This window comes from Lonchura striata, chromosome 10 (assembly GCF_050655825.1).
Source record: "Lonchura striata isolate lonStrDom1 chromosome 10, ASM5065582v1, whole genome shotgun sequence".
Lineage (NCBI taxonomy): Eukaryota > Metazoa > Chordata > Aves > Passeriformes > Estrildidae > Lonchura > Lonchura striata.
In genome coordinates this window covers 14,009,459-14,035,447 of record NC_140712.1, presented here as the reverse complement: position 1 = coordinate 14,035,447, position 25,989 = coordinate 14,009,459, and the positions used below count along the sequence as shown (strand labels likewise).

The window sequence follows — 25,989 nt, the reverse complement described above, 5'->3', positions numbered from 1 at the left end:
TGTATTCCATCTGTATGCATCATCTCTCCCCTCTCTCTCTATTTTTTTTTTTTTTTTTTTTTTTAAGGTGTGAATTCAGTGAACATTTGCTGAGCTGGCTGCTGGTGAATAATAACAATAATAATAATGCCTGGGGTATACTATATATTTAATCAGACAATATAAAATATATTTTGAAAATTTTAGACATCTGTTCCTGTCTTATGTTTGCCTCTGATTTGCCCTAGTTATGAAATTATTACTTACCACTTCGGGAGAATAGAAAAAAGGATTTAGATTAAAAGTACTGCTGACTTAAGAAAAAGATAAAGATGCAGATGACAACAATGAAGAGATTTATTGTCACTTCTTTTCTTTGCCAAGAAGCCTAAAATATTAAACCTGTAGGACACAACCTAGCTTAACTTAGCTTTTCAGAGGTGCTCACCAGTGAGATCTCTCTGCCCCACAGATGAATCTGCAGAACACTTGGCTGCTTATGTTAAAAAAACCCCAGACATGCAAACCCTGAATAGTAAAGTCAAATTAAAATCCACAGATGAGGTATTTTATGTCATCTTCTTTTTCCATCCTTTTTCTCAACAAGTGTTTTTCCTTGTAGCATAAAATGGCACCTAAGAGACATAATGAGGATAAATCTCAGGGATGTAACAATATTTATTGTCCTTTGTAACACAACAGGAAGAGTTGGCAGCTGCTTAGTGACAGCTTTCCAGATCACACTGCTTCTGGTAGACTTACAGCCCAGGGAGACCAGAAGCAACCCAGCTCAGTAGGTTAAGGCCTTTCCAGCATAATTTCACTAGGCAGAGATTGAATGGTGCAATGTCAGCAGTCATGGATGCCCTTGGGAGTACCTTGTTAAGTACAAAGTACTGTTAGCATATTATCAGATTTGGAAAGAATAGTAAATAACATAGTCAGTTGTAATTTTCTAGTGTTATAATATAGCTGCAACTTGATCATGTCCCCTTTCACAGATTTGCTCGCTTTCATAGCTGAATTTTTGGTGAGTCTCATGGGACTCTATCTGGTTACAAACCCTCTTGTTTGCCACCTGTGTGGAAGTCTGATTCTCTACTCATTACAAGTTCCATATAGCAACTGTCTCTGACTTGTGTCTACTTGGGATACTAGCATGCTGGTAATAATAGACTACCATTAAAATTCCAAGAAACCAAGAGAAAAGCACTTGCTTTAATTGCGAAAAGATGTTTGGGGTTTTATTTGTTGTCTCTTTTGGGGTCTTTGTGGTGTTTTTTGTGTGTGTGGTTTTTTTTCTTTTGGGTTTTTGTTTGTGGTTTTGGTTGGTTGGTTTTAATTTTTGTTTCATTATATTTTTTAAAGAAAAACAGACACTTTCCTAAGCAGATATTTAAGGCTTCCAAATTGTCCTGATAAATTATTACCTTCTCTCAGTACTCCTTGCCCTTCAGGATTTTCCACTATAGTGTGCTGTCCCATATATTCACTGAACATTTGTGTTTCAGCCAAAGATGTGTGTGCGCTGAGTGGAATGCTGAAGTGTTGTGAGCCATTGTTTTGCATAAAGAGAAAAATCCAAGTGCTGTGCTGTACTTTCAGATATAGCCCAACAAATGCAATCTCGTGTGAAAATGAAAGTCTTTGTAATTCGAATGGATTTCTTTGGGTATCATTGTCCTGTCTGCAACTGAACTTCATCGGGGCACAGATGTGTGGGGCGGGGGGGCTGCACTGTGACGACTTCTCATGAGGGTTTCTTTTGGCAGGCTAGGAAAAATTGCAATGTGAATAAAGGGAACTTGTTTAGTTCAGATGAAGACTCTATTAATGAGACCCATTATTCCTATTTTTGGAGAGTGTTAGGTTTTTTTAAAATATATACAATGCTGTATTATTTTTGATTACAACAGTGTTCACTGGTCACTTTTATCTTAGTGTGTGAATTTCTAATTATACATGTTAGATGAGTGATCTTTACTGTAAATAGTAATGTGGTTTTCTTTCACTTGATCTCTCTGTACTGGATTCTGTTTCATTGTTCACTTTCTTCATCACAGTATCATGCTTATTTTATCTTTCAACAGACATTTCTTTACATCCTCTCGCATGGCCCTCCCCTCCCCCTTGTAACTTTCTGAAAAGGGTTTTATCTGAGCAGGCAGTTTCATTTGTTTTTGATCTATTTTTTGATAGATGTGCATTCACTTCTGGTAGTAAGCCCAGTACTGAAGTCTTTATTCAAGGCCAAAATGTGGGGGCTTGATAGTGGTTTCTGGTTAAGGCTCTTACCTACAATTTCCTAGAGCTAATGGGGAACTCAGAGGTGTTGGCTGTGTAACTGCAAGGATTTCAAAGGTTTTTCAGGGTGGGTATTGGCAATTTCCAAATTTGAAGTGATTCTGCTTGACACCTGAATACACAGCATTTGTAGCTGCCTGCCGTTTCTAGAAACCTGGTTTCCACCCCTTGTGGGCAGTGCGAGATGGAGCATTTGCCTTGCTCCAGTGCTGGATCTGTCTGCCCATGCAGCTGCACAGTGAGAGCAAAGAGCAATTGGTACCTCCTAATGGTCCCATGGTGCCTCATCATTGAGTTTATCTTTCAATGTCCTTGCTGAGGTCTTCTGAGGAGCCAAAAGCATAAATAAAGAGTGTAGAATCTGGTGCAGAAAAGTGAATTGAAAGATTTGTAAACCCAAGTAGTATGAACACCAGTGTTAGGAGAAGGAATTGAAGTCCTGGAACCAAACAGAAGACTCACTCATCACCTGGAGATTATAAATAGAAAAAAGAGCAGTCATTCAGTCTAAGCCCCTCCCTGCATCTCTAAACCAAAATAAAGCTGATTTGCAGAATGACCATGACTGGAAATTCAGGTATTTGTTTTGTTCTATTTTTCAGATCCAAAATCAAAGTAAAATCCAGTTCTCCTACACAAATTCTGTACAAATGTGAATGACTTAAACCCAGCATTTGTATATTAAACAACATGTTTAATATAGTATTAACATTTGGAGAGCTACAATGAAGCTTTGAGGTTAATATCCCACTAAGATGAATGGGAGATGTTCATACCTCGGGCTGTAGATTCAACAAGACAGCACAGCACTGATTTACGTAGTGAAGGCTATATCTTGGCAAACCAGAAGGGCTGCAGACATAGTTTTTCTAAAGGGAAGCTTCAATGCCAGGCAACACCTTACAGACTGCAAAAGGCCCCAGATCAGGAAGCCACTGGAGCTGGGTAGCAGCTGGCTGTAGCTTTAAACTGAACAACATCAAATGGACTTTGCACTATAAAAGTCGAGATCTCAGCCAGGTGCTTCCCACTCCTGTCTCGAGACTTTCTTTGCTTCCTATTGCCACCTTTCCCCAGAACTGATTTTCAGATAGGAAATGTAGGTCAAGGATCTGGTGACCTTTACTGACCTTAATGTTATGCCTGTTTTTGTTTCTTTTTTTAACTACTGTGTTTCCTTATTTGTGCTTAATCTTTAAGATTCTCCCTTTCTTCCATTTGTTTTTTATTCTCTCTTATGTTGATGTATTGTAACATTAATTATTTTTCTTCCTTTTCCCCACAAGACCTCTTCCACTTGCCTGTTTTCCTGTTTTTTGTCCTTGCTGTGCATAAATTTTTATTATGCACTGTCATCCTAAGGAGATCCTCTTTGCACAGCCATATGTATAGATGTGGATTTTCTTTAGATTTCCCCCACATAAGCTCCCTTGCCACAGAGTAAGGCTCTCCTGTAAATCCCAGGATGCTTCTGCCTTCAGTACACAGAGGAGCAAGACAGCCTGAATTTTGCAGTAAGGTCAAATTGCAGGCATTGTGCCTGCGTGTTTTGTAGCTGAAAGCCTTCATATTCTTTCTAGCACACACTGGCTTGATTTGGGCACCAGTCTGGAGTGCAAATGAATGTGGCTGCATTTTAGTTCCAGTTGGTTACATCACAAACTCAAAGCACTGTTGGTTGGCCTGGATGGGGATTCAATGACTGGGAAGGGAATAGCAGGGCCACTAATGCTGAGGTGCATTTGATGAGGTTTCCCCAGCAGCACCAGTTTGTACTATGCTGTATATATTGTTTATGTCTTTTGTCTCTGAAGTCAGTCAGTTCTTCTGAGTAGTTAATACAATTATCAGCTCATAGCAAGAGAGGCTAAACTGATTATTTTTTTAAAGGACTTCTCCTGGTGAATTTTGCTTTGCAGGGCAATGCATTCATTTTTTACCAGTCCAGCTTGTGTAATTAATTAATTGGTTACAGTAAGACATAGAACTAGAAGATTTTGGTTTTCTGACATATATTACTACATACCTTGATTTCTCTCTGTAGTACCTCAGTAAAGCTGGAATGAGGGTCACTCACTCTATTGTTGACTCACTGTTGCATTGCTTTCAACAGCTCAACCATCATGGTATGTCACACAGCCATGCATTTGAAACTCAATATACTTACTGTCTAATAAGCTTCATTTTCTGTGCCACTAGCTTGTGTTCTATAGGTTGGTTTCCCAAGCATGGTACTAGGCAATTTTAGGAAATGCTGGTACAACTGTAGCAATTTTCCTCAATTTGTTCCTGACAAAGAACTTGCTTCAAAATTGAGTTGGCTTCCTTTTTTGTTTGAAACACTGGTAGACACAATTAGCCTCATTAACCCTGTTTTCATAACAGAAAATTAGCCTACAATCACTGGTTTGCTGGAAAACACTGTTGTAATTAGTCCTCAACAATCTGATATGAAAATCCATTGTGTTTTTAATTTCTCTGACATATACAGAAAACATGCCTGATTTCTCACTTATCTTGGGGATTGAGATAAAGTCAAGGACCAAGTCCTTGGCTTGCTTAGAGCACTGTTGAACAGATTGGACAAACATCTGTCGAGAGAGTCAGAGGTGCACTGGTCCCACCAAGCAGGAGAGCAGGAGGTGGTTTCTGGAAGTCCTCTGCAGTTCAGTGAGATTCTGACCCTTTAAAGAGCATGAGACCCACATAAGGACCACTTAAATCCTGGCCCCACTGACTGGACATTTTTCCTTACCAGTCCTCCCAAAATGCTGTATTATTCCAGATTTATTGCAAAGCAGAGTTGAACCTTGTTCCAGCTCTGGGATTGTAGTGGCACTGAAGCAATTTTTTTTTTTAATCAGCTTAGAAATGAAGAAACTTAAAGGTAAATCAGACTAATTATTCTTAAACCTCTGTAGATAATCTGAAATTGGTTGATCGAAGGGATTTATTACCAGAGTAATTTATTACTGGAGAGATTTATTACTCTAGTAAATATGTCAATGAGTATGATTATGTTCTCTTGAAATAATTAATTATTCCAAGATGGTTATTCCAGTCAGAGAGGAAAGCAAGAGTTTATATGAGTTGCTAAGACATTCGCTGGGACATCACTCAGAAGTTCACAGAACTAGTGCTGTGATGGGTGAGGTGTACTAGACCAAACTGCTGTGAACTGGTGTTTAAATGTGTCAGGCTCTTATCCAGGCACTGTGGAGCAGAAATAGAGGTCTGTGTACACCTGTGTGTGCAGAAATGTACTCAAGGACTCTCCTGGAAATTTGGGTACCTCAGGCTAAATTACTTTCCCCTGTGAGATGGCAAAGGTTTGTGTGAATCCAGACACCTTCAAATGCCTTAAAAGTGAGAAGACAACCTTTTTTATTTTGAATGCAGCTTGAAAACTCAAGGAGTAATTCCTAATCTAGGTCTGTTCTTTCCATGCCTCTTGTCATCCAGGAAAGGGAGATGGTGAATGCCAACCTCTGAATGTGTCATAAGGGAGTGTACTGAAGCATTTTGTATAAATGCTTAGCAGTATTCTAGTGAAAGACAAGAGAAACTATTTGTATAATTAGCAGCATCTTAATTCTAGCATGCAGGAAAGAGATCAGGTTGGCAAAACTTCTAGGACTGCTTGTTCAGTAAGGAGCTGAAGACTGAACTATGTCATTTGTGGAGGAAAGGGATTATCCCACAAGTCCCTAGTGCCTAGTGAAATTTTTGCCTAAGGGACATTTTCCTCCTGGATTAAAGGTTCCTCTTATTTCTCAATTCTCTCAAAATGCATATGACACCCTGGGGGTGTCTCCATTTGAATGATCTCAATTGCTTCTGTGTCCACTTGGACAGGCTAGAGGACCGTGAAGAGAAGCTGAGCTATTCTGTCTTGATAGCTGAACTGCAAAGAGGAATTCCGTAATTCAAGTTCAGGTCACTACATATGTTTGTCCTAAGTTCTTAAATAACCAAGCAGTAACTTAATAAACAGTAATTTAATTTATTAGATGCCCTGAGCATTTATAGAAAAATGTTAGGGAAATTAATATGCACAAGAATATTCCACAAAGAGACATATAGCACTGACAAAAAGCAAAGCCTTCAAATGCCATGTTCAGTTCATTCATGCATGAGGCACCCTGTGTGCAAAATGGAAATGTTTGCAATGTCAGCCAATCAAATAGTCTAACTGGCTGAACTACTTAAGTTCCTCTTTATATAGAAATAGGTTCTAACATTTTTGTGTCACACTTTAACTCCTCTGAAGTATGCCTGAGCTTTACTCTGCTTCCAGCCAACTGAAGTTTTAAAGGCCTCTGCCTGGAGATCTGCATGATATGTTGAGCTGTTACCTAACACTTCATCTAGCTGAGAGCCCCAAGGCACACACCTCAGAACCTGATCTTGGTGGAGCTCTGGAAGTAGTCCATAGATAAGACATGGTAATAGCTCCTGTTTCTCCTATTCCACTGTGGCATGGTTGTGCCCAGCTGGACTTCAGGGTACCTGCAATTTCCCTTCTTCCTGCAAGAATGGATTTGGAGCCCCATTTTCACCTGTGCCAGCACAGCTATGCTGCCAGTCATGGGAAATAGCCTCATCACATGAACAGTAGGTGAGAAATTCAAGCACCAGAGGTCAGTGGAATGTGCCACAAATTACAGGTAGCAAGGTGAATGTGTGGGGCTTCAGTTCCTGCTAGCAAAAACACATCAATGTGTGCTCCAAGCAGTGTTCAGGTAGAGGCGTTCTCCTGTGAAGGAAGCACATCCTTCCCAAGTCTAGAGTGGGGAATTCACACTGTGCAGTGTTGCAGTCTGCAAGGCTGAAGAACACAGAGCAAAGATGATAATTAGAGCCTCATGAGTAGTGATTTCCATGTTGTACTCCCAGCTTCTTCACTGATTTTTTTTTTTTTTTTTTTGGTGAAGGAGGATAAATCATCCAGACCATATAAATCAATTCGCTCTTCTGTAAAATGATTATTCTTGGTAGTTTCTGATTGCCACACTGTGCTAATGTGACTGTTTGAAAGATGCCTTGAGATGCTTGCATGAACATTTCTATATAAAGGCAAAGCACTATTAAGTGTCTGTTTCAGAGCAGTCAAACTCTGCAGGGAAGCAGTTTCTTGTGCATGCACACACAGACTCTATTGCTTGGCCTGTATTTGTCAACATGGGTTTGTCCATCCTCCCTTCCCTTGTTTACTTGATTGGTTATTTCACACTAGATTCACCCTAACCTGAAGTAGAAGAGATTAGGCTAGATTATTTCAAAGATCTGCAAATGTAGTAGAATGCACAAGGGGCATTTTTGGCATTATTGTTCTGTGTATTTTGTTCAGATAATTAAGCATGGAAAGGTCACCTTGTGTTCTAACAGAAAGCATAGAAATATAGCAGAGACAAAAGCCAAGTTTGGGCAAAAACACTTTAAGGAGAAGGGATCAGCATCTGACAATATTTATTACTTCTTTAGTGTTCCTTAACATGCTATAATACAGCAACCCTATGCCAATACACTTAGTTTTCAAAAGCTAAATATAAAGTATGAAATTGTATACAAGTTAAGGGCTAGGCAGCTCAAAGAGTGCACATTGGTGACAGCCATTTGGCAGTGTTTGTTCTTTGGGACAGATATCCAGATGAGGTTTGTTCAAAGCACATCAACCATGGCAATTTGTAACTCTCAAGAAGAGGGCACATGAGGAGGTCCTTCTCTTGCCATGTGCTTAGTCAATATTATGTCCTTAAATTAAAAAAAAATATATATATTTAAAACCCCCAAGCAAACAACTAATTTTTTCCTTAAAGGAATCAGAATAGTGGATAGAGTTGGGTTGTGAAGTCCCAGCAACCTTTTCCTGAAGCCTTTCCCATCTCAGAGATGCTACTCTATTTTCACTTTGTACATGTGGTTTTCTGTATGCAGCTTAACCCTGCTCATTATTCATCTGGTGAATTCTTCCAGTGCAAGCCACTGACTGGACTCATAGTAAGCTTGGTCCACCTTGCAACATTGAGAAATCTTTTCTCAAGTTATGAACTTGGAGGAGGGATTCAGAGCTTTGGGGTATGAAGTTGGGCCAGATGGGAGCTGTTGTGTGCACACATAAAATCAGTCTTTCCCTATCTGACCCTTGCAGTATCAGAGGGACTAAAATAGTATAACTATAGTTTCTTGAGAATGATCTGTGCTCTCCAAGTATCTAAGATTGGAAGGTTGTATAGATTTCTGTTTCACATTGGACAAATGAGTGCAGTGGATGAATATAATAGGAATCCATTTTTCTTCTGTTCTTGGCTTTCACAGAAGATATTTAAAATTCACTCTTAGGAGACCTTCTTGCCTCACCTATGATTGGCAGGGGGACTGTCTGTTCTATGCAGAGCTGTAATTTATTTATTCCTTCTATTTGTGACCTACAGTTCTTTGAGCATTTCCCCCCTCTCACAGAAAAAGTAATTCTCTCTCCTACTTCAGTCTTACATCCTTTCTTATGAACACTTGGTAAAGATTTCATTTTTCTGCAATCTTTTTCATCTCTTACTAAATAACCCTAGAACTCTCTTAGAACCCTGCTGACATTTTGCATCTTATATACTTGAAAAATTCTTATTTGTCTTTGTTCCTTGAAAATATTTCCTACTCTTCCTTTCAGCCTTTCCTAGCCAGATTTTATTATTTAATTTTATTCCAGCACTTGCTCACTAATCAATATCATGTCCCTTTTCTCATACACCTTTCATAACTTTTAGTTATACATGCATTAATTTTTCTTTTTGTGTCTGTTTTTCCTGTATTTTACTTCACTGGATGGCCTTTATTCTTCTAAATCTGCTAAATCATACAGTGCTCCAGTCAATTTTTGGCTTTTCCAAGGCCAAGGAATAAAACCTATGAGAAAGAACCTATGAGAAATAGTGAAGGTTTGGTGTGCATTGTCTGTCTAAAAGGAACAACTTCAGAATGGTTGGCAGGGTTTCAGCAAGAAACCCTTGGTGGTGCTTGTTCTCGGTGAAACCATGATCATGTTTGAAGTTAAACTACAGCACTTGCTTTTAGGGGCAAATGGTTGCCCCTGTTCCTAGAGTTTGGCTTTTCTGTGAAACAGAAGCAATGTAATTATCAGGGTTACTCCCTCAGATTCCTTCATGGCAAACTCACAGTTTGTTTGTAGATTTTTTTTTCTCCAAAAAAAGTCTGTTTGTTCTTCTTCTCCCTCTCTTTCTGAGATGCCCTGCTTGAGTGCACCTATTGACTATGGTAAGACAGAGCTTTCACTTGGCCTTGTTTCACTCTGTTTCAGCCTTAACCCCATCCCTGTGATTTCTGGGTCAGCTTCTGCTTGGTATGTGTGCAGTGTCTTGCCTGAAGTTATTGTGTCTCTCCTGATCAGGCCTCTGTATGTGTTTGCAGAGCTCAATCGCAAAACCAGAAATTCCTGAGTTAAAAATGCCAATACGGCTTCTTTTTGTGATTGTATTCTCTTCAGCCCTGCCACAGTGGGCCACAAGCAAACTTTCCAACAATGCAGCTAATTGAGCAGGTTTTGAGGACTTCAAAAGTCCTCCTGCTTATCAGATAGGGAGATTAAAGAAGGATGATGGCACTTCAACAAACCCTCTGAAAGCCATTACGTGGTCTCAGGTTGGATTATCCCCTCTCCTGGTTTTCAGTTTAACTTTTGGTTAAACAGCTGTACTCTTGGAACAGGACAGGATGAAATCACAAGGAAGCAGAAATCTCCAGTAAGATGCACTCCTCACTGAAAAATCTTTTACATCTCAGCCTCTGATGCTGCAAATTCAGAGCAGGAGAGGAGAGGAGGCAGAAATGGTACCAGGATGGTAGAATTTAGTCTTGCAGGAGAGGAAAAAACCCATTGTCTGCAACCACATAATCATCTTGCACGGTGTGTTATGTTTATAAAGAACAGAGGATCACATATGGCTGGCTGTCAGCAAGAAACAGCAAGCTTGAATTAACATTAAAAGACCTGAGTACTTAAGAAATAATATAAATACATGTAACAAAAGTAAATGGTTTCAGCTGTGATAAAAGAACAGTCTTTCTTTCCTTCAGACTTGGCTGTTTCCTTCCTTAATTTCCTCTGTCATGTTAAATTATTTACAAAGTGCATCCTGCTATTTAAAGGATGGGACCTAAAGCAGCCAGATTCTTTACTAGCCCTGTAGTAACATTTAAAAAATCAACTTAGACTTAAAAAAGAAAAATTTCTACATGCCTTTTTAAGTACTGCCACATCTGAAGAGAGGTTCAGGTTTGAAATACAGAGTGCTGTTGTGCAAACGACTCATTTTGGGACAATTTTAGAAGCTTGTGTTATTCCCTTACTGGCCTAAACAGCCCCCATGGTCCAGATGTATGATGTTAGGGATGGGAACAAGAGCTGGATGTAGATAACTAGGCTGGCCTTAACTGTGTGGGGTAGTTGCATATAAGAAAAAAAGAGCCAGTTCTCAAGGAAAGAAAATGAGGAAGAACTGCAGGCTTCCCTCTTCATCTTTGGTGCTTCCCAGGGCTTTGGGGTGTCAATGTACAATGCTGTATAATAACACTGACTGCTGATTATTCAAATGACTATAAAAAAAATTGCACTGCTGAAAAGAATATACTGAAGATACAGTGCCCAGAAAATGCCATGCACTTCAATGGGAAGTTTTTTTCCAGAAGACAAAAGGTCTGGGAGCTGCAAGAAAAGACAGAAGGAAATATGGAGCCTGTGCTTTCCTAAGGAAAAAAAAATCCATTAATTTATATTGATTATATCCCTAAAGCATTACAATTTTTTTCTGTGTTGTTCAGATCTTACTGTTTCTAAGCCATGGAGAAGAGGGGGAAAATGATGAAGAACAGTTAGCTTTACAAGGAACAGAGAAGATTAAATATGGAGCTTGTCCATCTCTTCCATTCTCTATCCCAGCCCAACACCAGAGGCTGGCCCAAGATGAGGGTGGCAAAGGGAACAACAGGAGGATGGAGAGGGACTGCTGAGTGGCTAAGGGGTGGCTTTCTGATGGCTGGGACTGGGCTTCTAAACAGTTTGTCATTGACGATCAGAGCCCACTCAGAGCACAAATCAGCTTTCTCCTCTCTTCTCTGCTGTATATTCTTGATCGTTTATCATTAAATTTATTGATTAGAAAAAAAGTGTCATTATAGGGAAAGTGATGAAAACAATGTTCTATTGAGATAGCAGTTAGAAAAAGTAACAAAAACATGTGCTTGCTAGAGCCCAGTATGACAACTGGAGTGTGGAGGTGGCTCCCACGTTGATGGGACTCACAGAAAGAAAGCTGTTCCACATCACTGTCCACAAACCTCTCTCAGTCTCTGTGTCCATATCCTTACCCCTGTTGCTCTTTCCCAGAGTCTCTAAGCCTGGAATAAGTTGGATTTCTGCTGATCCATTGGATTGGGGTGAATTCTCGCAGTCCTGGCAGAGTGGCTTCTTACAGCTTGTACTTCTAGTTTGCTTCATGGCCTTTTCTTTTTAGCAGGGCAGAAAGGTGAGGAAGAGGTACAGGGAGAGGGAGGCTCCTGCAGTGTGCCTGGGGCAGTGTGATTGCAGCTGTCCCTTGCCATATCAGAATGGGCAAGTAGGTGACAGGCCTGATCTGCTCTGTTAGCACTGCTTGGCAGAGTGGAATTATGCTGTCTTGAACAAGGCAATAACCCTTTGTGTAATTCTAACATTTTAAAAGTGCTTTATCCAGGTTGCAGCTTTGTAGGGAGCTACTGTCTGCCTCCTCCAAACATGATGATCAGGACACATTATTTGAGTGTGGTGTGATGGCAGATGCAGCAAATGCTACATTACTTTCTTATACAAAAAGAATTTTTCTTTTTGGTAGGGAGAACGTGAAATAGACAGTATTTTAATCCTATCTTATACTATCATTGTGGTGACTTCACTTACACACTTCGCTGGAGAAGTAAAACTTTTCACATCTGTTTAGTGTGCTGGCTGACCAAGGTTCCTCCAGTCCTGGCTTTTCTCAATACAGACAGTCTACAATAGCTTTGTTATCTGTCTCATCCCTCCTCCTCCTCCCTGCTTTTGTCCCTGGTTTCTGGCAGAGCTCTGCCAGCCCAGCAGTTAGCCTGCCCCACACTGCATCCCCAGCTGCTCTGCTCCCCTCTGTCCACATTTGCTTCACTCTGTTGAGACCAGGACCTTGGCATGTGTTTTACCCTGGGTTCTGTACTTTTCTCCATGGTACTATTTATCACATATTCTTTCTTTCCCAGTTCGTTATTTATTCAAGCATACAATTCACATCCTCCCACAGTGGGGATTAGTGAAGGGTCCTGCTTGGTAAATGGGAGGGTTTTCTACCCATTTGCTTTGTATCTGTGGTGGTTCTTTCATTGCTGAAATCACTATTTCTGGCACTCCTGCGATATCCATGCTGTGATCCCATTCAAATGAGCTCCTTCACATTCTTGTGCCTCTTCTCCAAATGATAGGCGTTGTCTGTAGCGTCAGGTGTTGTTTTTTCACTCAGCTCCAGCTATGGGTTCCTTGCACCTTTCCACTTCCAGTCTCGTTCTTTATGGTAGCTTACAGTCTCTTTTCTGCCTGCAACAGAAGAGGACTGTCCTCTCTCTGTCCTCTGGTCTGGACTGACTGACCTCCTCTTCTTGGCAGGTTCAAGAGGATTTCTCAGAAGCACCCCTTACTGGTGCTGTTACTGGATTGGTCCAAAATATCTCTCTGTTGCCAGAAGCCTCTTTTGCAGACTGTTTCTAAACACAACTCTGAAATGTTTTAATCTTCCACGGTTGCAGCTCTGCTCCTGTCTCTGTCACCTCTCCCCACTCAGCCTTCTTTGCCCAGATTAAATGAGAACTGCAAAAATGTCATCTTCTTTATGACTAGCCCTGACCCAAAAAAGTTCCCTGCTCTGACAGCTTCTTTCTTTTTGGCAGCCACATTACTGTCTGCAGCACTTTTAAACCTTCTCCAGTTGTATCACACATTCCCAGAGAAATTCCAGCTCTGACGGCACTTCTAATTGGTTTGTTTTTTCACTGTATTTCTTATCTTGTTTTACTCCAAGTACTTTGTGTTGTCCCAAAGTTACCCTGAGCCAAAGAGGGTGGCAGGGATTTGCCTCATTCAGTGTCCAGGCTCCAGTACCCTGGCATGGTGTAAGATGAGAACTGGCATAAATGGAAAATCGGTTTTGAATGGCTCATGCCAGCACACGTAGGAATGTGTTGACTGCAGACAGTGTGTTGTGTGGATTGCACAGATAAACATATTCTCTGCTCTACCATCATTCAGTGCACAACCTGCCATGAATGTATGTATCTGCTCCTATACAGATGGGCTAGTTCTTAATGCAGTTCTGTTTTCTGTAATGATCTCTAATGTGTTCACTGTCTTTTTGATTTGGTCTTTTGTAGCTAAATCTGTCTCAAATATACCATACGCTATAGGTATGTAGGAAAGTCCAATGGCTCTGTAAGGGCTCCTCACCAATTAAAAAATATCCCCTGTGGATCAATACAGTCAAGTGCTGTAGTTTGATCCACCAATACATTTATTTCCTGCAGCACAGCCACTTATTAAAGTTGCTGACCATAAGAGTGGAATGATTCTCCTTAGGAATTAAACTACCACCAAAAATTCCTTTGGTGGAGGACATTCACCTCTCTCCACAAACAGCCCAAGTGATTGAAGCGGGCTGGAAATCACCTGCAGAAACGAAGAATAGGCTCTCTATAGGTGTTGTTCCAATTTAGAGACTGAAAAAAGGGCCTTTGGCCTCTGCCCTATGTGGAAGGATAATGTGGGACCAATGGATTTGCGTACACATGGAGCCAGCATGGAGGAATACAGAAACATTTGTTAAGTACCTCCTTTTCTTGCCTGGAGCTCAATAGGCTGTACCTATTTATTACCACAGTCTGCATTTGGTGACACCTGCAAGGCACTGTGCTGTACTGTCAGAGACCCCCAAGCTGTCTCTGAGGAGGCTTGAACCTGCACATTGTCAAACTGCACCAGATCTGGAGTCAGTTCAGAGTTGAGCTGGGAGGCTCCTCAGCACCCTGCCTTGCAGGAAGGAGAAGCCTGCTGTGTTCCATGTGCTCTGTGCATCCCCAGGTGCTTCTAAAGTATAAGCAAATGTCACTGCATGGCAGCGCCACAGCAGACACCGGTGAACAAGTCAAATGTCACTGAACTAGCAGTGATACACATGGTCTTCTGCCTGGGCCAGAGTGGTTCACAATGGGAGCTATTCTCCTTTGACAGCCCTGAAAAGAGGACTAATGCCTACTGCTGATTGCCAGGGTTTTCTGACAGCAAAGCAAAGCACTTTTTAAAGACAATGACTTGTTTACTTTTCACTAAAAATTGAATTCACGATATTTCATAATAGAATTTGAGCAAATTTACCAGATGTTTCATCCTACTGTGCTTTTCTGGCAGGTGTACAAGACAGAATGCTGACTAAGGCTAATAAATCAGGCTGCATATGAGAGTCTTGGGGAAGGAATACAATATATATGCCTGAAACCATTGGAAGATCTTACCCCATTGATCCTTGGGAATTCCTGATGTTTCCTGTGCTTTTCTTAGACATTGATCTCAGATACAGGAGGGGAAGGGGGTCCTGTTCTGCACTTGTAGCCTATGGTGAGACATGGCTTTGTCTAACAGCACTCCTTGTGCTGGCATTGGAGATCATAGACATAAAAATGATTAATGTATTTCTAGAGTCAGGCAATTATCTCTCCAGCTGGGAGAGAATGGGAAATAGGAGTTTAAGGTACATTCATATTGGCTGTGTCCCAGAAAAGTACTGTATTTCTCTACAAAATAATATTCCCTTCCTCATTTGTATCCTTCTCTTCCACCCTCACTCCCTATCCTTTTGCTTTGTTCAGTTTCTACTAATCTCTTTGCTTCCTTGCTGCCCTATCCTGCTGAGCTCTGCTGGTTCCCTTGGAATCAGGAAATAAAGCCACCCATAGAAGATCTCCTTCTTTTGGGGACTTGTATTGGATGTGTTTACCACACAAAGCTGTTTAACTCCCCTTCTCTCACAGTACCTGATTCAGTTTACTGACCACTGTGCAAGTTTGGGGCATTCAGTCTACTTTTGCTTTCTTTTCCCTAGGCTTGATTTTATTTCCTCTTACTGCACATCCGCCAGCTCTCTAGATATTCACCTCCTTGTTTCTCTCCCTACATATCTGGAAAAAGGAAATGAAGTTTCCACACCATCCTCCAAACAGAGGGAACAATACAGGAAATGCTGTTTGTGTTTGTCTGACTGCAGCAGGAAAATATATATCAAACTCTTCACTGAAGCCTACACAAGCAATACTTGTGCTAGTGATACCTGGTTCACTAGGGTGTAAGAGGCTTTGGGTGACAACACAGCATCATGTCATTCTGTCCTTGCTTGGAGTGATTTAATTAACATGCCCCTCAAATCCATCTGCTGCTGAAGGTTGTGCTAGCTGGAATCTTGCAGTGCTGCTTCTCCTGCATGGATTCTTTTAATACAGGAGATGTGAAATCATGATACTCAAGCACAGCAAAGTATTCTTTAAATAAAAGCATGGAAAGATATGTACCCACAATAAACAGATTGCCTTTGAGTAAAGTTTGTCCATCTGAGTAGCAGTGTCAGAGGAAAAGAAGCTGCATTTTAAAATCAAAATCATATTATTTAAAAAAGTTATCTTATTCTGTGTGTTGCTTTTATCTGAAGATTGCAGGCATTTGTGATTATCTGTCATTTTATGTTTATGCAGCTATTTTAATTCTGATAGGTCACAGAAATTTGCCACGTAGCAGTAATGGCAGCCATCACATCCAGCATGTCACAAAAGAATGGAGAGACAGGGAGTGCTATAGCAAATTGACACACTTAGAAAAATGCTGCAAAGCCATTCCAGTCCATTTTTAATGCTGTGTCACGACAGCCTATGCTGAATGAATTGTGGAATTTTCAAGTTATCTGTCTGTGCAAGATGAAGGGCTGAGCTCAGGCTGTGCAAGGATTAAACCTGTTCCTCTTGTGGCAGTAGGTATTCCTTGGCCGCTGCAGCAGCTTGAGGGTTAAGGGGCTGGAAAAGGCAACCCTGACTATCTTCCAGCTCCTCAGGTCTTAAAACCATCAATACCCGAAGTTATTGTGATGTTCAGCCTGTCTCCTGAGCGAGTCTGCACAGTTTGGGCAGCACTCCAGCTGCAGCTGCTCTTTAAAGTTGAAAACAAATGCTTGGAAGGTGGGGTTTTTTTTCGTTTTATTTAAAAAAAATATTATTTTCTCAACTTTGAGAATAGTTAGGTGTTGTGTCTCTTTCCCCTACCCCTTCCTTCAACAGTGGTTTCAGTTTAGCTTGTGTCCCACCGCTCATACTCTCACTGCAGCCTTAAAGGAGCACAGACCAAACCTCAGCAATTTTCAGCAAGGCCACAGAATCGTTGGAAAGGTTCCCACTGCCTTCTTCAGTGAGCTCTAAAAGGCAGACTCCAGCACTTCCAGTGCTGCTGTAAATAATGTCTAGAAGGGGCCGGGATAAGGAATAAGGGGGTACACACAGCCTCGCTTCCAGCTCGGCTTTCATTTCCTTTGTCTCTTTTAAGAGAAACAAGGGAGCTAATTCCATGTAACTTGGCACATCATCTGATTGTTGAGCCTTTAGGGGTATGTTTGGGGCTGTCTCTCACACCCACAAGATTTCAGGCTCCAGGTTTTAACTTGGAGGAGCCAGAGAGGCTTCTCGAGTGCCTGGCGGGGAGAGCGCAAAGTGTTAACTACAGAAGCAGTACTGGAAACAAGGGCAATTTTCTGGCTTTGATCTGTCACTTGGCAGTTCCAGGAGACAGGCTTGTCTGGGGCTATCTCTGCAGCAGAGTTTGGAGGTGGCTGAGAAGGCGCTGCTCAGCCTGGGGGATCAAAGTGCACCAGAGAGCAAAGGAGCACAATGTCCTCTAAAGCAGGAGCTGCAGAATATAAATGCATTGTTTCTCTCTGCTGGGAGGCCAACAGGGAGGATGAACTTCCCTGTTTTCCCTCTTTCTGTGGATTTTTCAACAGGTTAAATTGCATTTGGTTGTTAAGGATTGTGAGTACTGAGAGACAAATGCTGCATCTCCAGCTTGAAGGAAGGCAGTGTTGTTAGGGTGGGGTTAGTAGCCAGATGAAGTGGAAGATGTTAAGTTATTGATAACTTAATGTATCATTCCCTTAATTCAACAGAAGATGACAAGGAGATGAATTAAATATAGAAAATAGACATGAAAGAACTCAAAGAATGTCTGTGTTCTTGTTCAACACTAAGGTACAGAATACATGATTTCATGCAAATCAGACTTCATTTATTTTCTCTTTTGCTTCTTCAGTAAAATATGAAATGAGAACAAGAGCTTTTTTCCAGCATCCCATACCTAGTAAATTCATTCTGGGAATGGAGGAAATAGAGTGAATATGATTCTGGACAATGACATCGCCAATGATCCAAAAATATTTGCACTGGGTGACCTGCATAGTCTCTTGAATATAAATGAGCCACAAGGGAAAATTTCTATTAAGAGCAAATGCAGTAGCTAAAAGGGTGATATAACTGAATTGGAAATATACAGAAGGATTAAAGCTTGCTGAGTTGTACACAGGATTAAGTGAATTTACACACATGGAGAAAATAATTTCAATAACTAACAGATTTTTGTTCTTTGGGAGTTTTTCTGGGAAATATAGTCATAATTGTCATACTATACACAGTAAGTTACTATTGTAGTATAGAATGATGTAATATATCCATGTGGTAAAGGAGTGACCTGTAATAATGTTGTTATGCTAGACAGTAAAAAACATAGACATTTGAAACAAAATTAAACTTAGCACGTTAAAATGGATATGTCACAATGTGTAACATACAATCTGTTAAACACCTTTAAAATTGCTCACTGGGTTTTTATGCGGCACTTTGTCCTTCAGGTTGGCCCTTGTTTACCAGTGAGGGACTAAAACACATGCAGGGCAGAGAATATTGCTGAGGTCATGCAGAAAGGACCTGATTTCTTGGTTATCTTTCCTTTGCTAACCCTCTATGCTGTTCCTTTACACAATAATCCTGATGAAACAGGGCCTAGCAAAAGCAATAGCTGGTGATCCTGTTGGGACCTAGGTGGTTGTGGCCATTACTACTGCTCACCTGCAATCTAATGTTTGCCTAGGCCACGAGCACTCCTCTCAAAGTCAGTCAACCTAGGCCATCACAAAGGCTTACATGGGAGGAGTTTAAAAGCCAGGAAGCTGGACCAGGCAGACTGGTAAGGGCTTGTCTGCCTTCTCACAGTTTCAGGCTTCTTGTATTGTTAGTGCTTGGTACTTACTGTCAGGTTAAGATTAATGGTTAGGTTAAGGTTAACTGGTTAGGATTCATGTGCATTGAAGGTTACACCTCTGCTTTTATAGCCTTATAACTTTCCAAGGCACCTCTCTGCCACTGAATGTTTTCATGCATGGTGTATGGCAAAGTGTCACTCACTTGTTCATTAGCCCCTTTGAGTTCTTCATTGTAGCCAAGTGATTGAATCTTTCTAACTTACTGGGGCAAGGAGTAGATCTTATTTCTTTTTGTACCATGACACAGTGTTTGCTTTCAGTAAATAATAATAGTGACAACTTGATCATCAATGGGCTGTTAGGTGTGCTTTGTAAAACCAAGTCTGTGCAAATTATGTTTAGTACATATGCTTAATCTTCCTATGTGGCACTTGAAGTTTATTAACCAACATGTAATCTCTGGTGTTGCAGCACCTGTGAGGAAGACAGTTCCTTGCTGAATATTTTAAACAGTAAGAGTTCCAATACCAACAATTCAGGTAAAGCATCCTTTCTGATAGCAATAACTGTAAAAGATTGCCCTGAAAGAGTTGTGACCTGCCTGTTTTGCATGACTTGAAAGATTAGCAAAGTCTTTATTTGAATTGATAATGATTAAAAAGTGCTCCTTGACAAAACAACAGTAGCCAAACAAAAGCTGTTAGACTCCAGCCCTGCAGTTAGTGCCAAAACATTGATGGACAATATACAACTTTTAGTCACTCCATACAGGAGACTGTGGAAGAATGAAGAAAGGCTCTGATCCAGCCTTGCCAGTGCCTTCTTTGAGGCCATTGCAGTCATGTGCAGAGAGGGTGGTTTGCTGGTTGGGGTGTCCCTGGTAGTACAAGGCTTCTCCCTTTCTGGTGGAAGAAAGTGTGTGTACCTGAAAACGTTTATGATGGTGAATAAGGACTTGATGTGGGCTTAGTTTTTTGGTCTGTTTGCTTTAGTAAAACCTGAGGAATTGATCCTAAAAGTGCTAAAGGACAAAGGTAGAACACTGTGCTAATGATCTTGTAGGATATGGCAACAGTGCTCTACTGTATAATGTTTTTGCACTTCCTCCAACAGTACCTGAAAGCATTGTCTGTTGTGAATTGTATCATCTATTACCTCCCAATAACAGTCACTTGGGCTACAAAGGGCTGTTTAGGGTGTTTATAGTAGGGAGTTGGATTTTTTGTTCTCGTCATCTATGCTGGGATTTGGATTTAATACTAGAAATACATTTAGCAGGGACAGCAGGACTGTAAGGCACTGTGGCTCTGGGGAGTTCTTTGCACAGTTTTGTCCTGGGTAGTATCCCACAGAGATGAGTTTTACTGTCATAGCCAAAGGAAAGTGTGAACCTGCTGAAGGAACACAGTCGGAGATTGCAGTTCTCAAATTGTAAAGAGGATGCTCCTGAGCAGATCTGTTGCTATGTTGGAGAGTGTCAGGAATGGTCAACAAATGGCCTTGTCCTGTGGTGCAAATCCCTGCTGTATGTCAGCCTTGAATAATGGTAACTGAAACCCAAATCACTTGAGTTATGAATTAATTATAAACTATACTACTGAAAGCATGGTAGAAAATACTTTTCTTTAGGTGAAAGATGAATCAAATGCTCGTTGGTTGTAGCATAGCAGGATCTCAGGTGAGTGCTTGAAAGCTCAAAAAAAGCTATACAGAAGGTGGCTGTGTCAGTTTGAGTGTTGAAGCCCTGCTGAAGATTCCTGCAGCTTTGCCCAGGATTTATGCTCCAATAAGGGATGGAGCTTCAAATGTGCATATCTGGCATTTTGGTGTATGGGGCTTTGGATCCCCTTCTGACATATGCAGACCTTTTTTGAATTTTGAGCACTGTGGCTAAATGAGCTTTTTTTTTTTTTGGGGGGGGGATGACACAGATGCAATTTATGAATAATTAATGGCATTTCAAAAATTCTGATTATACTGTCTGGGGAAATGGACTAACTACAGTTTGTTCCATTTAAAAGCAGAAAGATATTTTTATGGTAAAACTCCAAACTGTATTTGCATATTCCTGTGCTCTGCTAGCTCACATCTCCTGCTCCCTGTCAATAAACAAGATTTTTCAGTAGTTTGCTCAGTAAGAAAGTGTTCCACATTATTTCCTGCAGAGGTTTCTGTTGAAGTGGACTGGCTGTAAAGAAGCAGTAACTCCTTTATATTCAGAAACCATACGATTTTCTCTATCAGCATGGAGCATTTGACTCATGCCCTAGAAAATAACTCCTCACTCCCACTATGTGCTCATATACTGAGCTGAGATCTAAACCTGACCTTCAGTTCTGGGATGCAAACTCATGATCAAAGTCCCTGGATGGGGGAGGTCAGTGTTCCAACATCCTTACTCTCTGGGGTGAGAGTCCACTATTTAAGGAGTAGTGTTGCGAATTCAAAACAAGTTAATGTTTTCTAAGGTCCAGTGAAGTTACAAAACCACAGTACAAAGGAGCCTGTCTGCCTTAAATAAAAGCTTATTATAGAGCTCAATCTTGTTTCTATTAAGGTCAATAAGGGGATCATGCTTCTAAATTTCACCCAGTCCAAGTTGGAGGATTTTATAAAGGGGGAAAAAAACTTCATGTGAAAAATTGAGATGCTTGTTTTCCAGCAAAAGCTGTAATACCATTCCTGCAGTAATGTGATGCAAGGATACTCTTCAGAGAGCCTATTTCATAAACAATACAGAAATAGTGGTTCTGTCTGCAGTCTTCTCTCCCACACAGCACCTTGGACTGTACTGAGTATTAGGCCTTATGACGCAAAACTTTGCATTCCCCATGGCTGAGGGACTGAGTTTTCATTAAAGTTAACAGCAGAGGAGGTAACTAATGGATTAAGCCAGATTTTGGGCTGTGAATGTGTAGCAAAGTTTTGTGTGATTTCATTTTCTTAATTTGATACCCTCAGAAGGTGCACAATCCAGAGGTGATTTGGTTGTGAAGCTTGCAAATAGGCTCATCTCCTGCTGTAATTATCAGACAGTCTTTTGATTTGTCAGCATGCATAAACTGGGTATTTGTATGTGCACAGGCATCCACCAAGCATAAAACTTTTGAGAATTTTGGCTCCATTTATTAGTAATGTTTTTTCATTATTCTTGCTCTGAGTTTCTTCTTTGTTTTTCCGTATTTTCCATACTGGAAGCAGTTTCTGAAGTTACATAGTAAAGGAGAAGGAATCTCCTAGCAGTTGCTCTTCAGGGGGAGATTGTGATGAGGAGGCTGGGATTTCAGATTTCTGCAGAAACCTACCTCTGAAACCCATTTCTGCCAGTGCCTCGCTGTCACATAGCAGCACCCTTGGCTGCAGTGAGCTCCACCCATCCAGACTGCCCTGACTTGTGAGTAATTTTCTTGCTCTCCTTAGCTATCTAGGGATTGTTCAGTGCTGAGGAGCATATATTGAATGTACCCTGGAGAGTTGTTAGCCATATGGCTTCTCCACGGATTTTCATGGTGGCCCTCTGTTAGATCTCTGTATGTTGCTGTAGAAAAACTCGGTGCCCTCTGAGTTTAAGTTCAGGGATCATAAAGACCTAATGTCAATTTTAATAAAGGAGAGAGCAGCAAATGATTCCTGGCTGCATTTTTCCTCTCTTTTGCAGTGCATGAAGATGGGGAGGTTTATGAGTTTATTGTTATTTCAAATTATTTGGTGAGTTCTGCATAACGTTATTTATGGGTATTTTACAATGTTTTTGGACATTCTCAGAGACAGAAATTAATATCAGGGCATGACCAAGTAAAGAAAGTGCTTGGTCCCAAGTTCCTTTCTATAGAAATTAATGAAGTATGTTTTTGCGAATTAATTCTGAATGTGTTAATTTGTTGATTATCACCAGAGATTAACAGAGAAGTGTCAAGTGCAGTAATCCCAAAACAACGAAGAGAGATAGAGAACTCAGCCAGTGCTGTTTTTCTCAGTTCTCTTCAGGCATCAACTTTACTTGTCTGATCAGTAGTCCTAGTAAATCCAGAGGGACTATGTACTCATGTCCCACTGTTCCTCTGTGCACACATGCACAGCAATATTCCTGCCCTAGGTGCCTCTTAAAATGTTAGGTGTTACCTTCAGAAGATTGTTTTCCTCCCACATAGTCTCAGCGTTACCAAGGTTGGATCTCCTTCAAAGCGAGCAGTCTTCACAGTCCTAGCAGGCTTTCATCCATGTGGCTTCTCACTTCCCCGCCCTTCTCCTTCTGCTTTAGCTTTCTCTTGTTCACCTCTCTGCTCTGCAGCTTGCTTGGATGCCTTGCTGCCTTGGGAGCTCAAGACCAAGGATTCTTTCAAGCTTTCTGCCCTAGCATGTAGCTGAATGCATTCAAACACTCCCAAATGTGACTTGCTGTGAGTGTGTTGCATGAGATGGGCTGAGGGCCCACCTAACTCACTCTTAACTCTCTCATAGTTTTTCCCGTTCCTACTGGCCAAGGAAACCATACTTCCTTTTCTGGGTGAGTAAAAAAAGAGCTCAAAGGCTTGCCCTGTGGTTTCCTTTCTACCATTAAACAGATCCATCTCTATACATCTAATATAATTTTCTTTTGCAGCCAGTCAACTCTCTTGATTGTGCTCTTTGCTGATCTGGTGGTTATTTTTGTTGCCTCTGTGGAGAGCTGCTCTCAGCACACCCAGAGCCAACGTTCCTGACAGGCAGCACAATCCTGGAGTGCCTTGGCAGGCTGCCTGCGTCTGTCCTGCAGGCCCTGGGGGGACTCACACGTTTTGCCGCTTGCTTTCCTCTTTCCTAGAGATCTAACACAATTTTGCAAGTAGTCACTTGGAGCCATATTTCCCTCTGCCCTGGAATATTTTTTATTTATTTTTAGTAAACGTTTGTCAGTATTTCTAACATTGCGCCTCCAGCAACGTGGCCTGGACTGAAGCCATGCAGCAGTCTGACAACCTGTTAGGCGAGTCTCCTATCAATTAGGCTGCAGCTGTCATTGGATCTATTCTCAGCCTCCTTGGTACGTGTTTGCAAATAACAGGGGCTGCTGTTTTGCAGCTCTTGATTTTTTTTTTTCTCCACAGCCAGTCAAGAACATTTTGTCCCTAGAATTCCTCCTGTCTCCTTTGTTTTTGCTTTCTAATCATCCTTGCTTTATTCTCCTAAGAATATATGCTTATCAAGGATATAATAATAAGTAAAGTGTCCTCACTCTCTTTTATGTAATGCACAAAACAAGGAAAATATCCCCCAAAGATACAAAAAAAGGAATATCTTACTCAAAGCTATACCTTGATCCTTTAAACATTTTCAGATTTTCTCCAAAGCGTCCAGACTGCTTCTTACCTGTGGGGAGCTGCCATTTTAAAAGCCCATATTGCATGGAAGCTCTCCATGGGGGCTGCCTTGTTTCTGCTGATGTCTGAACTTTGAGGTGCTATATAGTGTGCTTTATTATCAGGTTTTCCACAGCTACAAATAGAGTGCCTGACAATGTACAATCTGTTAGAATTTATTCTTTTACCTGTTACCATTTACAGTTTTCTCTTCTCTTCTAAAATATAATGAAGATAGCTCTATATTTTTTTTCCAGATGTTACACACTGCATGCTGGTACTTGATGCTAATTTTTCATCCAGCAATCTGTGGAGTACAGCCCAGTTTGTATTAGAGAGAGGAGCCATGCTTAGGCATACAATTTCTTTTGTTTTTCTTCCATGGGAAATGGAAAATTAGAATTAGGTTGTTCAAGCAAGGCAAATACACTCAGGGCATTTTGTCCTTAGGTTGATTTACAGACAAATTTTGATATAATTTCTTTCATAGGCCCAGCTCCATCTTTGCTCAAATCCAATTGAAACTATTCCTACTTCTGCTCAATCCATAGGTCTTAAGAGCAGATCTCCAGGCAGCTTGCAGCTCTGGAGGCAGAACCAGCCAATCATAGGCAGATTGAAACAGTTGAGTTTAGATCAGCTCATGCTGAATTGGCTGAAACCCCCCTGCCTGCCTGGTGGGCAGCTAAGGACAGATGGGGCTTTTCTTCTGTCCCCATGAAATAGCACACAATAATGCAAGAACCTTCCCCTGTTGTCACTCGATGTTTGCTCTGCAAGAATATCCATGAGGAGCCTATTCAGTGCTGTGGCTGACCTAGCATTGAGACATCTTGAAGCTCTTGTGTATAAAATTATTCCATACTGGGTGTATGGAAGCTGGGTGGCCCTGTGAAGCTTGTAGGCACTGTAAGTGTTTATACAACCCTGCCTGGCAATGCTGTACCCAGAACAGGAAGGTTTCACCAGAATCCCCGCTGCTTTGGTGTTAGTGCATCAAGGCATGGGGCAGCTGGCTCCTTGAAGGGAGCCTGCAGAGCTCTGGGCAGCCACTCTGAACACAAGGAAGAGGGGCTTCTCTGGGAAAAATTAGGGAAGCCAGAACACACAGAAGGCCTAGGCAGGGCACTGTTGGATTGTCTAGTTTGCACCTCAGAAAGACCTGAGAGCTTTTGTGATCATCTTCCTAGGAAGGGTGGCTTTAAATCCCCTAGGAAGCCTCTATTTAGGCTAGGATCTAGGCTCCAAATTCAGGTGTTTCATGAAATACTTGTTGGAGTGAGATCCTGATGAGCAGCACAGACCTTTGGGCAATCTCCAGCTGAGTTATTTAAGGTTTCTCAAGTACTTATTTCATGAAGAATGCATTTCACATGTATATAGCATTCTACATTTTTCCTGCTCAGCCACTCAGCTTTCAACTCTTTGAAAGTGTAAGCATAGTTAGAACAAACTGCCATCCTGCAGACAAAGCTTAGTTGGCAAGAAGATGTAGTTTATGCAGTATTTATATTCTCCTGGTAAACAAAGACAAGTAAAATACTTTACTTGTTAACACCAACTCAAAGGGAAAGCGAATGATGGCACTTGCTGTAATGATGTTCAATGTTTTGAAGGTGTCTGTGTTTTTCACCTTTATTCTAAGCTCTTGTTTATAATTTGCTTCTTTTGTTTTAATAGTGTGTGACTGTTTCTGAGAATGCAGCCTACGACTTTGTCTCCAGACTATATTTAAGGAGAAGGGTTCTCTCTGGATTTTACAGTGATAATATTAAGTGCAGCAGGAACATTGGTTAAATAAGCAGGAGAGGCCAGAGCTGACTACTTTGGTGTTCATTTCGTTGTCAGCTGCCATTGGAATAGTGTTCAGATTAACGTGATTACTCTTTGCAGTTGCTGCAAGTTCACAGACCAACTGTGCACTTGTATCAAAGTCATTAGAATGATTTTAGTCCAGGTTTCCTACCAGAATTATTTATATAAAATGCAGTTGTAATTCTATACTGGCCATTTACACG

At 41.0% G+C, this 25,989-nt stretch overlaps 1 long non-coding RNA gene across 2 annotated transcripts in view; it reads left to right on the top strand.

The window, feature by feature from the left end:
• The window catches only part of LOC146766526 (uncharacterized), a 40,933-nt gene that overhangs the window by 4,769 nt on the left and 10,175 nt on the right, over nt 1-25,989 (top strand). The gene's annotated exons all lie outside the window — the stretch shown is intronic.